This window comes from Quercus lobata, chromosome 2 (assembly GCF_001633185.2).
Source record: "Quercus lobata isolate SW786 chromosome 2, ValleyOak3.0 Primary Assembly, whole genome shotgun sequence".
Lineage (NCBI taxonomy): Eukaryota > Viridiplantae > Streptophyta > Magnoliopsida > Fagales > Fagaceae > Quercus > Quercus lobata.
The window spans coordinates 72220475-72236148 of record NC_044905.1 but is presented as its reverse complement, the minus strand read 5'-3'; positions in this window follow the sequence as shown (position 1 = coordinate 72236148).

The following is a 15674-nucleotide window of genomic DNA, read 5'->3' as shown; positions in this document are numbered from 1 at the left end:
AGGCCTTGCATGGTCCTCGGACTCAAGCCTATGGGGAAACCAAGTAAAAAAAAAAGAAATCTTACAAGTTTTGGATAGAACCAAGGCCTTGCATGGTCCTTGGACTCGAGCCTATGGGGAAACCAAGTAAAAAAAAAAGAAAAAAAATTACAAGTTTTGGACAGAACCAAGGCCTTGCATGGTCCTCGGACTCAAGCCTATGGGGAAACCAAGTACAAAAAAGAAATCTTACAAGTTTTGGACAGAACCAAGGCCTTGCATGGTCCTCAGACTCAAGCCTATGGGGAAACCAAGTAAAAAAAAAAAAGAGGAGAAAAATTACAAGTTTTATAACTGCTTGGATGGGGAAAGTTCCCGGCTCAAATACTGTAAAATGTTAAGGCCAATAAAAGTGTTAGGATGATGGTGGGGCACTCCACTATTCGGTAGCCTAAGGGGGCTGTTCATTTTTGCGGGTGATATGTCTTCGAATGATTACTTCCTACACCGAATAGAGCATCCAGTTCTAATCTCGGCATTGTTTCAGGCAAGTATCGTTATTCACAGGTACGCACTGCTATGTCAAACAATTCTGTTAAAGTTGTGGTGACATCTTTTTATTAGCAAGTATTTTGGCCTTAGTTGTCATCGATTCAAATGCTATATTATTGTGCCGAGCAGCGTTTGCAAATTTGTAAAAACATAGAGACAGAACATGCGAAGTAAAATAACAACAATTTTTATTAATATGAAAAATTATGACAACGTACAAAGAGGGGCTCAAACAAGCCTATACAAAAGGTGAGCTGCCGAAGCAACACTAACATCTGCAATACAGATAAGTAAACAGCCAGGTGTCTTTTAAACTCATCTTCAAAGTCTCTCCAATCTCTGCCTCAGTATTGCTCATATTGAAAGAAGAACCTTCTTTGGGAAAAGATGAAGGAGAAGGAAGAAGAATTTGAAGGAGAAGGAAGAAGAGGGTGGAGGAGATGGATGAGGAAGATGGAGGACATGAGTAAAGAATGAGGAGAAGAAGAGAGAAAAGATGAAAAGAAAGAAAAAAGGAGTGAAAGTTCAAAAACGTGTAAAAACACCTTTGAACGTTTAGACCCCCAAATAACAACTTAATCAATTCAAGCAATATGTCAAACAACTAGTGTGCGGAAACTTAACATATGCTATCATACGAAATTGATTAAATACTATCTAAGCCATAACAAAATAAAATCCACAGCAGATAATTTAAAGGCAAAGATAGAGGAAGGAAGATGCAAACACAAAGACAACACGCGATGTGTTATCGAAGAGGAAACCGAAGTCCTCGGCGAAAAACCTCTCCGCCGCCCTCCAAGCGGTAATCAATCCACTAGAAAATATAGTTGGGATACAAGGACAGCAATAGACCCTCCAAGCCTAATCTACCCAGTGCACCTAAGCCCTCCAAGCTTCTTGCTCCAACGAGGTTGCGCCGAACCTTTTTCTTTTCTAGCTTTCCGGATTCCGCTACTAGACCGTAGCATCAACCAATGAAGATTGGTTCCTTCCTAACTGCTTCCCAGAAATCCAAACAACAGACTCACAATGATGATGATGGTGAGAACCTGGTTTGGTATAATGCCTCTTAAGGATTTGACAATGGAGAGGAAGAGAGTTGAGGAATTTGAAGAGATTCTAAGGTAGAGATTGTGGGTGAAACAATCTGGTTTTTCTTTAGGGTTTCTCTCTCAAAATTCTCTCTGAAAGCTCTCTTTCAATCGTGGGTAATAGGGGTATTTATACTGGAGTAGAGAGGAATGTGAAACGTCAGAATTCTACAAAACAGGGGTGGCTCGCGGCTTGACCTCGCGGCTTGACTAAGTCGCGAGATCCAGTCGCGAGATAACCGTATGGCCAGTTGTCCTGTTTTGTCCTGTAGTGCTCCAGCTAGCAGACTGTTCACCTTCCAGCATGCTTGGCACGTGAGGTTGCTTCTGGCGGCTTGAAGCCGCGAGTCACCCACGAGACCCAGCCGCGACACTCTGTTTTCTTGCACACTCTTGAGCAAATTTCACTCTATCTCACTCACTACCCTTACATCAAACCCACCTAAATACAGGGTTACTAAATACTGAATTACAAGCAAATTTGGCACGGAATAAAGCCAATAAGATGGTTGAATAAATTCAACCTTACAATCTCCCCCTTTGGCTATTCCGTGACAAAACCCTAAAACAGACTCTAGACTTAACATGTGAGTTGGGAACAGTTGAACAAAACTCACTCACACCTAACTCTAGAAGCTGTGAAGCACTTGAATCATATGAACATAATACTCCTGAAACACAACAATACACCATGATCATTGTAAGCAGAAAATTATAAAATGCATATGAATAAGGCAATAAGTGATCAAGCAAAGATGGAGTTATGAAACAAACCATGGCTTGATCAACCAAGTGAACACCACAAGTAGTGATCACAGTGCTCATTCACACTTGGAATGAATACAAGAACATACAAGTTAACAAGCACAAGGCAAGACACTTGTATGCACAACACTCAACCAATGCATATCACACAAGGCATATGCATCTAGGAACAATCCTACAAGGGCACAAGAGTGACAGTACATAAACCAAAATGCATACCATTTAGATTAAAGTACTGATTTCAACATAGCATAAAGGCTGCATTAAGCAAGGTACATACCATAAAGCCTACAAATATGCATAAAAACAAAACCCTAAAAGCTTACAAAAGCACATGGGTACAAACGACATTATATTGAATAAAAATTTAAACAATATAAACTAAAAGTGCTTAAAATTTCTCCCCTTCAAAGTGATGAGAAGCTGTGATGCACTTGGAACATATATATACTTGTACCCTGAAACACTTGCACAAAACACATTAGACCCTCAAGGTAAAGCAAGTAATAAAAGACAAGTATAATATAACAAGTATAGAAATGACTACAATGGTCACATAGCAAAGCAAATGATCATCTGAACATGCATTCAATGAAGCATAATAACATAGGGATATATGCATGTCCAAAGCACAAACATGATGCAATGAGAACACCAAAGCATAACACAAAGCACCATAAAGCCAACAAGAAAACAAACAGAACAAGGTTTTCTAGTTAACACAATGTCTTCTCCCCCTTGGTATATGCATCTCCCCTATGGAATATCTCTCCCCCTACGAATGTGCATGAGAAATAAAATTTCTCCCCCTAAGGATGTGCACAAGAGTCATATAGAAATGACAAAATACTCCGAAACATACTCTAGAGTATACTCTCCCCCTTTTTGTCAGGAATAGACAAAGGGTCAAGAAGAAACGAGGGCAAGAGATGAAGATATGAACAATGCTAATGATGCATGAGGGGTGCAAGATGAATGAGAAAATGAAGCTCAAACCCATGACAAAGTAAAATGCTACAAAGCATAAGACAGAGATGACATGCTAGGATGAAGAAGCAAGGTATAGACCAATGCATGACAAGGGTAGCAAAGGTGTGTGCAAGAGGTGGCTAAGTGCAATGCATGTCCAATGCATGTCCAATGCATGAAAAATGCACATGTGGGGCAAAGTGTGCAAAATACACAACTAATGAACCAAACATGTTCCTAATGAGGAAACATGAGAAACCCCAAAGTTTGGTACTCATCGGAGTCCAAACAAACGAGAAAATGTCTAAGAGGCATTTTATCAAACACCTAGCATGCACACTATGAACTATAATGTGAAACAATGCATGAACATCATGAAATCCACCCTTAATACATGTTCTTTCTGCCACAAGGGGCCAACATCCAATGCATATCAACAAAAGAAACCAATCCCATGAAGAAAATTGACAAAAAAAATAAGTTTTCCCAACCCCTATGATGAAAATCCCAACCAAGAGCACAAAACTCTCCAAAACATAATCTAAGGATCAAAATCAATGAAAAGAGTTTATAATTACCTTAGAGATGTTAATGGATTGAAAAACCATTCAAATTGGTTGGGTTTTGATGTAAAAATATTGAAAGAGGGGTTTTAGAGAGGATGGGAGAGGTTTAAAACAAGTTTCCCACGAAAAAGCTCTTTAAAAGGCTGATTCTGGGCGACTCGTGACTGGCGAGTCGCGAGCCAAGTCGCGAGTGAGCCGCGAAACCTCTCTGTATGGACTCGCGGCTTAGACTCGCGGCTTGCAAGCCGCCAAACCGAGTAGCCAAAACTGGCAGCTCACGCAAATAGCCAAAATGAATGGCCAAAAAATCTGACACTTGTTTTTCAAACCAGAACATGTTTAAACATTGAAAAACAAAGTAAACACTAAACATGAACACAAAGAGTGATAAAAATCACTTCCAAAAACATATAAAATGATCAAAAATCTTTTTGGATTAATCCATATAAGATTGAGCAAACACACATCACATTTAGACAAGTACAATCTAACAAATGAATAAGACATTCATTGAGCATTAGGCATGTGTGTTGTGTGTGTGTATCAAATGTGGAATAGTCCTTAGTCTAGAGTGAAGCTTCAATGATCAATTCAATCAAGTCATACACAACTAGTACTAAGTCAAGTGATCTATCTCAATTATAGAAATGAACATATATGACCTCCCACAAGAAAATGATTACATATGATGAAGCTTTTCATTTGGCTTCTTTACAATTCATAACATTTGATCATTTTGAATCAAAACATCTCATTTTGAGATCGATGCCTGAAATTTGTGATATTTCAATTTGATGAACAAGCCTTTGGCTTTTTAGGCATCATACAATTTCATTTAAGTCGCTTTCCCTTTTTCCTAGTCGAATACTAGTATGTGCGACGGCTTTTGCAGCTCATTATCTCTTTTCATTTTGAGATTTACATTTATTGAGCTCTTTAAGCAAAAAATAAAAGAGTGGGAAGAGATATAAGCACAAGTCTACGCATGTATCAAGACCAACATGACTATTGACTAATCATTCATGACAAGCTTGAAGATCGATTTACAACAATCACACAAAGATGTCAAGATTTTCCCACAAAGATATAAGTGCAAAAATAACAAGCTAAGCTCGAAAATGCACAAAGCCATTTGTACAAAGGTACAAGGCCAAACTCACATGTGATATGTGCTTAAACATATACGATCAAACTTTTTGAATTTTTCACTTTTTATGTGGTTTTGGATTTTTTACTCACACAAAACTGAAATATAAAAGTAAGATCAAAAACAAAACAATGCATATAAATAGATGCAAGATGCACAAAATGCATGAAGTTATGACATTTAATGCATGAAGGGTCCTACAAAGATCGAAAGAATTAGATCAAGGACCAAAAGAGCAAAGGCTCAACCATAGGAACCCTTCCTCATCCAAACGGAATGATTGTATGGAATGAGTGTCTCAATGGAAGTGAGACGAGGGCTGGAAGAATGAGAACCGGAGATGCACATAGTCAAGGAGTTAAGAGCATTAAACATTTTCTTTAACAACATTCTATTTTCACTCAAAACCGGTTTACTCTTTTTAGCACAACTTCCAAAAAGCTCAAGTTTTTCTTTTCTTTTGATTCTTTTAAAAGCATGAAACTTAGAGCATTGAGGTCTTACATGACCAAAGGCACCACAATGGTGACACACAATGTGTTTAGGTCCACTAGGCTTTTTGGAAATGAATCTAGCAACATGGTTTTGTTCCCTCTTCAACTTATGACATTGAGGTCTTATATGACCAATCACACCACAATGGTGGCAAGTTGGAACAAACTTAGATCCATCCAAAACCTTAGGTTGAGACCTAAACGAAGGTTTTGACTTAACAGCCTTTCTCTCCACCTTTTGATTTCTTTTATGTAGAGGAATGTACACCGATTTGTCCTTTAAGGTAGAACACACACTAGGCACAAAATCGGGTACCACAACATGATTGCAACAAATATTATCATCCATTTTATCAATGGGTTCAGCAATCAAACACTTGGCATGCATCTTAAGAGATTCATTTTCACATTTAAGATCATCAACAAGTTTGTTAGACAAAACAAGTTTAGCATCCAAGTCCATATTCAAACATTCAAACTCTTTCAGCTTTTCAAGAGAAATTTCAGCAAATTTTTTATATTTCTCAACCAATTTGTTGGATTCATTGAGCTTAGCAATCAAATCATCCTTTTCACAAAATAACTTGCTCAAATTCTTTTGAAACTTCTTAGCATTTTTCTTCAAGAGTTTGTCAACAACACCCATGGATTCAAATAACATGTCATCACACTTATGAGGATTAACACTCATAGAGGCATTTTCACAAACATGTGGCATGTTACATTCATCACCAACCAAATCATGAAAAGAGTCATACAAAGCACAATTCATGGCAAATAAACACAAGGGGTCAAGGATCACACTTAGGTATTTAAACCACAACAAGTGTACCCGCTCTGATACCAATTGAAAGTTCAAAAACGTGTAAAAACACTTTTGAACGTTTAGACCCCCAAATAACAACTTAATCAATTCAAGCAATATGTCAAACAACTAGTGTGTGGAAACTTAACATATGCTATCATACGAAATTGATTAAATACTATCTAAGCCATAACAAAATAAAATCCACAGCAGATAATTTAAAGGCAAAGATAGAGGAAGAAAGATGCAAACACAAAGACAACACGCGATGTGTTATCGAAGAGGAAACCGAAGTCCTCGGCGAAAATCCTCTCCGCCGCCCTCCAAGCGGTAATCAATCCACTAGAAAATATAGTTGGGATACAAGGACAGCAATAGACCCTCCAAGCCTAATCTACCCAGTGCACCTAAGCCCTCCAAGCTTCTTGCTCCAACGAGGTTGCGCCGAACCTTTTTCTTTTCTAGCTTTCCGGATTCCGCTACTAGACCGTAGTATCAACCAATGAAGATTGGTTCCTTCCTAACTGCTTCCCAGAAATCCAAACAACAGACTCACAATGATGATGATGGTGAGAACCTGGTTTGGTATAATGCCTCTCAAGGATTTGACAATGGAGAGGAAGAGAGTTGAGGAATTTGAAGAGATTCTAAGGTAGAGATTGTGGGTGAAACAATCTGGTTTTTCTTTAGGGTTTCTCTCTCAAAAATCTCTCTGGAAGCTCTCTTTCAATCGTGGGTAATAGGGGTATTTATACTGGAGTGGAGAGGAATGTGAAACGTCAGAATTCTACAAAACAGGGGTGGCTCGCGGCTTGACTAAGTCGCGAGATCCAGTCGCGAGATAACCGTATGGCCAGTTGTCCTGTTTTGTCCTGTAGTGCTCCAGCTAGCAGACTGTTCACCTTCCAGCATGCTTGGCACGTGAGGTTGCTTCTGGCGGCTTGAAGCCGCGAGTCACCAGCGAGACCCAGCCGCGACACTCTGTTTTCTTGCACACTCTTGAGCAAACTTCACTCTATCTCACTCACTACCCTTACATCAAACCCACCTAAATACAGAGTTACTAAATGCTGAATTACAAGCAAATTTGGCACGGAATAAAGCCAATAAGATGGTTGAATAAATTCAACCTTACAAGGAGCAAAAGAGGGAGAAGTGAAAGCACCAGGAAGGATCTGGTGCTGGGAAGACTAAGAAAGGGAGGCGGAGGGGGCCACCAGTGAACGAAGAGAGGAAGAAGCGGAGACACTTAGTCCCTGCCTCGGTCCTGACTCCTAACACGCTGGGGCCATATTAGGTGAGCTCATAAGAGAGCGGTTGGTTGTGATGACGGGAGTTCTCGACTCAGTCACGCCGAAAGTTGGACGTGATGAGCCCCTGCCTCGGATTTTGGCTGAAGGGAAGGTGAGACAAATCTTAAGTCTCCGCCACCCTTGCCCTGACCGAGCCATTTCGAGCTTTACTAAAACATGGTGCTTTGAGGAGGGGTATGGTTCCTTCATCACTCGTTGTGGTAAACGTATTCTGATTGGGTGTATAACAATTGGGTTAAGTAAACGCTAAGGAAGAGGGGCTAAGGATCTCGGATCTCGGAGAGGCAAAAGGGTCTCTGTACGAAAGTGATGGCCTCCTACTTGCCTTCTTATAGGGAGGGCAAAATGGAATGTATTAAATTCGTTTTGGTTTCCAAAAGAATCTGAAAAACAAAAGGTGCGTCCATTCCACTTCCCCACCTCATCAGATGAGCCGTCGGACGTAAATGAGTCTCGTAAAGGGAAGTCATTAAAGGCGCGTCTTGGACAGCCAAACGGCAGGAGCGGGTCACGAGCAAATTAAAGGGAGCGCCTTGTAAGCCGATATATTTTCTGGGCAGGTGAAGAAACCGTCAGCATTAATGGGGGGCTAAATTAAAGGAGCTGTAATAAAGGCTCGGCATTGCCAAAACCCCCCTTTCCAACCGGGAGGTTGGACAGCCGGGTTTTGAGGGGCTATTGTGGGGCCCGATAATTTATAGGCCAGGCACATTTGCTCGTGGAGAGTCCGAAGGCCCAAACCGAGGAGAGCTATGGCCCAAGTCCAATAACATAGAGCACAAAGACAGTTTTGGAATACAGCCGAGGACAGTTCAGTCCTCGGCAGATCCAAAATCCCACCAGAAAAAATGGGTAAAACTGGTATAGGACTAAACTTGAAAAGAGACCTAAAATATCTTAGGAAAGTTACCCTTATGACCCTTCTCAGATAAGACTTTGCACCTAGCAGAACCGTATTCTTCAGCTTTATCAATCATCCCCAACAATTCTGGGATTAGACTGATGGGACAAATATCAGTCTTGTAAAGGTTGACCCTACACGTGGACGAAGGACAGCTAACGCAGGCGAGTATAAAAGAAAAAAGTAAGTAAATCTAGGGGGGGCTCCCATTCCACCTCCAAAAGAAAGGGTTCCATGGGGGAAAACATCAGGAGAACACCTGCGCATCACAGAAAAACCCCCCGTCGGGTAACCGGGGTAAGACCTTAATGATCCTCGGATCCAGTCCGAGGAGTCCAACCCCATAGGATGCGACACTGTAGGGCTTAAATGTTCAAATCCAACTCCTCTTTCTATATGAATTCCTCTAAAATCAAGACCGGAACATCGCCCCGTGCCCAACGGCTAGCTTTTCAAGCCCACTCTCTACAAATCATATTGTGAGGGATCTTTCATGTGCGAGCCCAACATCATCATTGGGCCGCAAAAGAACTGTGTCCTTACAATATATTTAGTTGATTTTCATATTGGAGTTGGACTCAAAATAAAACCGGCCAATGACTTTTTTTCAAAAGTGTTTTTCATATATATAATATTTGTATATATATTTAAATAGATTTTCAAAGATATTTTGAAATCCAATAGAAACTATGAAATCAAGAAATTAAGAGTTACATAAGCTAGGGACATGATAGTTATATTAATATAGTCCTAGTGGCTTATGGGAATATAATGTCGTGGAAGGACAAATATTATATAAAATTTTAAGTAATGGGACCTCATATGTAATTCTTTAATTTTCAGGGGTCAATTGCAATGTGTTGATGGACATTATTGCAATATGTAGAAGTTCAAATATTTTCTTGATATAGTTGAGAAAATTAAGGAAAAATTTTGAAAGAGTTTCAAGTTAAGTCAATAACATTCAAAAAGCTATTGATTGATCCTACAACTGAAGATTAGGATCCCATGTCCTATCTCTCTCTTGGGTTTTACAAAAGTCTTTAAAAAAATTTTAATTTTCACATAAGGAGTTGGCAGAGAAGGTATTTGGTATCAAATGATATCATGTCAGTGGTATCAAAATCTAATAAGAGTATGTCAGGTCAACAAAAAATAATTACCCTGCTAACAAATGAAAAACATGAGTTCGTGGGTAATTATTTTTATACACGTCTCTCATTTGTTGAATTTTGATATGGATGACGTGGTTTGATACAAAATACTACTAATTGATACTGTAGTCATCTAATAGCCCAAAGAGAGAGAGAGAGACGTGAATACCTTAAGAGGCAACTTGCTTGGATTGTTAAGAGAGGTACGTAATTTTGTTCTATTCAAAATCCATGATTGTATAGTACAATGAACTTTGAATGAAAATATGAATTTTTATTTTACATTGCTTCCACAAAACTATCACATGCATCGAACACAAGATCAAAATTCAATTGCACCGCAAGAGAAAATGAGCATAAAAAAATGCTAAAGTGAAAAATAGAAGTAAATGCACTGCTCCAAATCAATAAAAGCAATCCACCGAATACAAATTAACATCTTTTTCGCATGAAATTTTGAACTTATGTCATATTTTTGTATTAATTGGTTTGCTTTTATTGACGTGGAATAAACCGATTTCTCCCCCTTGGATTGGCTATGAATAAACAAAACTTTAAATTATATAAATAGTGTTGTATCTTGTATAAAAATAAAAAAAAATAAAAAAACAATTATGTATACATCCAATTATACGGTTTCTGATCAAAGGTAAACTTTATGTTATACTTTTGCAAAACAACTTTTTTTAGCATGCAGTTGAATTTGATTTTGGTATATATCTAATTTTTTATGGCTAGAATTATGTAGCACATCTTTCCTTTTTGTTTGTTTGTCACAGTTGATACTTGATAGAAATGAGGAACTCATTGGCGATCCAGTAATATTATTTTGTTTAATTCTTATATTTTAAACATTGATCAATGAGACAATGACTTCTCTTATCAAAAAAAAAAATGAGACAATGACTTCAGGACATCATCTAAGAGCTTATTATTTCATTGTTAACCCAGACACCAGGTAGCAATGATACTAATGTCTATCCACAAGGGTTAACGGATGCACTGATTTATCTGAAGAAAGAATACAACAATCTCAAATTCTATGTTACTGAGAATGGTTAGTATGTTAAAAGGTTTTTCTTCTTTTCTTTTTTTTTCTTTTCTTTTTTCTTTTTTTCATCATGATAAAAACAGCCCATTACAATTTTTTTTTTTTAATTATTGATATGATCAAGATATATATATGCCTTGAAACATGATATCTAGAAAACAAGATGATATTGTCTCAATCAGGGATGAAACTAGAACTTGAAGTTAGGGGGCAACTTTGCTGCTAGTTTTGTGTAGCAACTCTGGCCTCTAGCTCTATTGCTTAACCGCTAAGGGTTATATACATATATTGTAGGGTCACGTTTTTCAGGCCAAGCCCAAAATGAATGGGACCTTGGACCTGTGAACCCGGTACAATGTATTTGTAGAGAATGGGCCAAAGAGCTAGGCATTAGCGTATGAACAACGGTCATCATGGTGCTCTTTACGGTCAGGTTGAGACGGACTAGATTCATCAGAGAGGATTAGTCCTCGTCACGATCTGGGGAGCCTTTTTTGATGCCTCTCGTATGTTGGGGGGTCTCCGCCCCGGCCCCTCCTGTCTCTCTTTACTCTCCTTTTTATAGTAGTTTTCTTTCTCCTGAATGGGGCCCTTAGGGCAGGTACTTGTCCCATCAGCCCTTCCCTCCAATTGTTGGGAGTGGTTGTAAGGACAGAGAAGTATGGCCGTGTTAGGCGCAAGGCACTGAATGCGATAATGGTAGCTTTTCCTTTAAACACTTTCGTTGTCCTTTCCTGCTTTAGTACTTTTCCTGCTCCGTGGAATGATGGGGAGTGCCACTACCTGTGGCAGGTTACTTCTTTCATCATCGGCTACACTGTGCCGAGGAGGGCTCTCCCCATGGCCAAGGAAGGGCTTTTCCTCCCCGTGACCGAGGAGAGACTTTTCCCTTGGGCTGGGCCTTTGGCCCAGTATAGATATCGACATGGGCCTACTGGTCTTTTAACCCCCCCCCCCCCCACATATATATATATATATATTTTTTTTTTTTTTAATGTGTGCGACTTCTGTTGAGTAAGGACAAAATTATTTTGTTTACATTTTTTTATAGGCTAGGTTGTTTGTTTTTTATAAAATTGGTTGATTGAGTTTATTTTTTTTTTTTAGCTTTATTATTGGTAATTTTTGTTGTTGGGCTAATTTTTTTGGGCTTGTATATTTTGTTTCAATTTTTTTATGGCCTTTAAAAGGAAGAAAATGCTAGAGTTACAAATATTTTTACAAATCGCTAATATGGTGAGTAGTTAATAGTAAGAAAAAAATTGATGTAAGTGGTGGACCAAAATACAAACCAATAAGAATTTACTATCTTAACATTTGTAAAATTTTGTAGAAAAGTTTGTGATGTTAGCATTCCTCTTAAAAGAGTTAATGATATTGTTAAGGGGGACAAAGTGTTATTTTACAGGGCAAAATTAATAAAATTGGTATCTATATACTTACTAATATTTTTATTTAAAAAAATTGTGGGTGGTGGGTGGCCATTACTCCCAGGTCAAAGTCTCCCTCCGTTCATGGTCCCAATAGAGACAGCAAGTCTCCCTGCATCCCTGGTCCCAATAGAGACTGCAATTTAATTAAATTTTAATTAGATTCTCAATTTTGCGTCACATGTCTCATTTTATTTTTAATTTTGTGTCAAGTTAATTATTAAGTGTAAAAATTGAAGAGTCAAAATCCAATTAGTTTCTAAATTGGATTTCAATTGAAGTCCAATTTTCCGTCACGTATCTATCTAAGTTTTAATTTTTTGTGGCAAGTGAATTATTGGGTGCACAAACCAAAGATCATAAAACTAATTAAATTTTAAATCATATATATATAATGATAAACCATTAAATATTTTAGAAATGTATGGTTTAAAAAAGAATAGGCTCATACCATGTATAATTTGAACATTTTTTCAAAAAAATGTTTAATTTGTATCATATAATAGTAATTATTTTTAATTATACCCGTGCATATATACAGAATTACACACTTATAGAAGATGATGCATGAATTCAGCGTGTGCATCTTTTTGCTATTTCAGAAGCCATGAAATAAGTTCAAAGTGCTACTGTTATGCTTTTAACAACGACCATTTAATGACACCACTATTATGCTTAAATAAGACCAGTAAGTTTACTCTATAAAGTGTCATGAAGATTATTCTTTGAGTGCAGGAATAGGACAAACGTAAAAGGGTACTTCACGTGGGCTTTAAGGCTGCGTTCGGTTAGAGGTGGAATAAGGGAAAAAAAAAGGGGTAGGAATTGGTAGAGCCCACCAAATCACATTCTCTCCAAAATGGAGAAAAAACTTAACAAGATTGTGAAAGACTATTTGACCCTTGAATTGTTCTTTGCCTGCTTTGTTCGTTCATCCCTTTGTTTTTTCCTCCTCCACTCCTGCTTCCTTTTTAATCCTTTCTTCATTTCTGACTTCTTTTTTACGCCTAAGCTTGGTTCTTTTTTTTAGCCGTTCTGCTGCCTTTTTCTGCTTCTATCTTTCTTTCTTTTCTTTTCTTTTTTTTCTTTTTTTTTTCCCTCATTCTTAGTTCTTACTGAATTTGGATGCCTTTTTTTTCTTCTATTTATTTTTAATTGAAGGATATGTTTCAATTTTTTTGGGTATAGGGTCCGTTTGGATAGAGCTGAAAACTGAAAACACTGTAGCAAAATAATTTTTAAATGTGTGAATAATACCGTATGACTCATTTTTAATGAGAAAATTGCTGAAAAGTGAGGTTTGTAGGTCCCGTGAACAGTGCACAGGACCCACTAGTGTGCACTATTCACATGGAAAAGTCAACAATCACAACTATAAAAATTTAAATTAAAAAAGAAAGGCAAAAAATGCAAACACAGCTCATAAATGCTGAATCCAAACGCCACCATAGTTGTGGACCTTGTGGTTAATTGATACTAACTTTATCACACGCGCTTTGCACATAGGATGAAACTCTTTTTTTATTTTGAGTTTAATGTAATTTTTCAATTTGAATTTATCTATTAGTGAGGTAACACAATAAGAGATTTTTAAGAGACTAAAATTTAGGATTTGAAATGAAGTAAACTCCTGGGGTTTAGTGTGGGCTAGTTTTTAGGAAAAATGTATCAAACGTGCGTGAAATATGTTTAAATAAAGAGTGTGCTAATTTTTAAGATAAAAAAAATTCTTTGGTAGTTTTTTTATTTTTGAATTTCGTTGAATTACAATTTTAACCTTATTTTTTATTTTTTAAGAATAAGTATTATCTAATTAGATTAAGGATATTTTTGACATTTTCTAAAGGCATAACTAATTTTTAGAATTCTCTTAATATACAGAGATTGTATACTTATCTCTTTATTCTTCTTCATTGTGTTGTTTATGTTTTTTGTTTATCCAGAAATTTCATAATAAATTATGTGTATCTATTTTATATACATAAAAAAAAATTAATGTTATCTCAAAAAATATATATTATGTAATAGGATAAGTGTAAATTTTTACAAACTCTATTTTCTATCCTCCCATTTTTCTTTTCAACTAAACCAAAAAAAAAAAAAAAATCATCCCTCTACTTTCACACCATTCCAACTAAACACAAATAAGAAAAATTAAAATCTTCTCTCTATGTAATAGACTGCATGGAAATGGGAAAAGAATCTTCACTCTACAAAGTGAGGTTTGAGCTTAATTACACAGGTTACCTTAACAACTTGAATAGAAAACCCAAGAAGACTCACAACAAGGTACATCTTGAGATAAAAAAAAAAAAATATATATATATATATATAAAATATGAAATGAATAGTATCAGTGTAAATTTACATGGTTATTGTAACAAACGTTTAAATTTACACAATTATACACAACCTAATATAGGTCATTTTTAGATAAAACTATGTAAATTCTATGCCTATTATGATCTAACAATGTTTTTTGCACCGTGGGTGAGTAACAATAAGAAATCATGGGTCCGTTCCGGACAAGACTCACAACAAGGTAGCATATGCCGGAATGAAATTTGTTCTTTTTTAGCATTACATGTAGCAGTGTACTGACTCTACTAAGTTACACTGATTCTATTTTAACTCACAGCATCAATTATAACCAAAAATTCAACAACAATGAAGAGAGAGTGGGTAAAAACTGAAGGTGACCTTTAATGATTCTGAGTCAGGTGAATTACTCATGAAACTTCAACCTTCACATATTTGCTTTTTGCAGCAAAAAAGAGGCAAGAATAGTGTAATAAGAATTTTAAAACGCAAAGACCAGTAGTTGTATTCGGATAGAGGAAATGGAGTTGGGTGGGGTAGATGAAACTATAAATGTGTAATCTTTTTTTTTTTTTTTTACAAGATAGAAATTCTACTCTAACCTAATCTAAGTATATATATGTGTGAAAATTCCCTCTTGAAAACTTGAACTCCGGCCCTCGCCCCCACACTCTACAAGTACTTATACTTACGGAGTGATCATTGAACCAAAGGTGTGCGATGATATGTAATCATTATTTTATCAAGGAAAGAGTTCCACGTTTTTTGCATTTATAGCAAAAAGTGCCACGTGATCCACCGGTCAACCTATTACATGAGCTAACATTTAAAAACTTTCAAATGGCACTACACCTTGATAAATAAAAATTAAAAAAGGCACCCAATCATTTACTTATTTGTATATGCTTTGGTAATTAGTTATTATCTTTTGGAAATTTTGTTGATGTGTGTGGGTTGGGGGGGGGGGGGGGGGGGATAACCCCTAAAACGATACGTGAGAATAGGCCGGTACTAAAATATTTCATTCCAATGGAGAAACTGAAACAAGGTTCGAAACGATATTCATAACATTGATTTTTAGTAATTACTTACTGACATGGATGAACAAAAAAATGAAAAAAATGACTTCTACTTG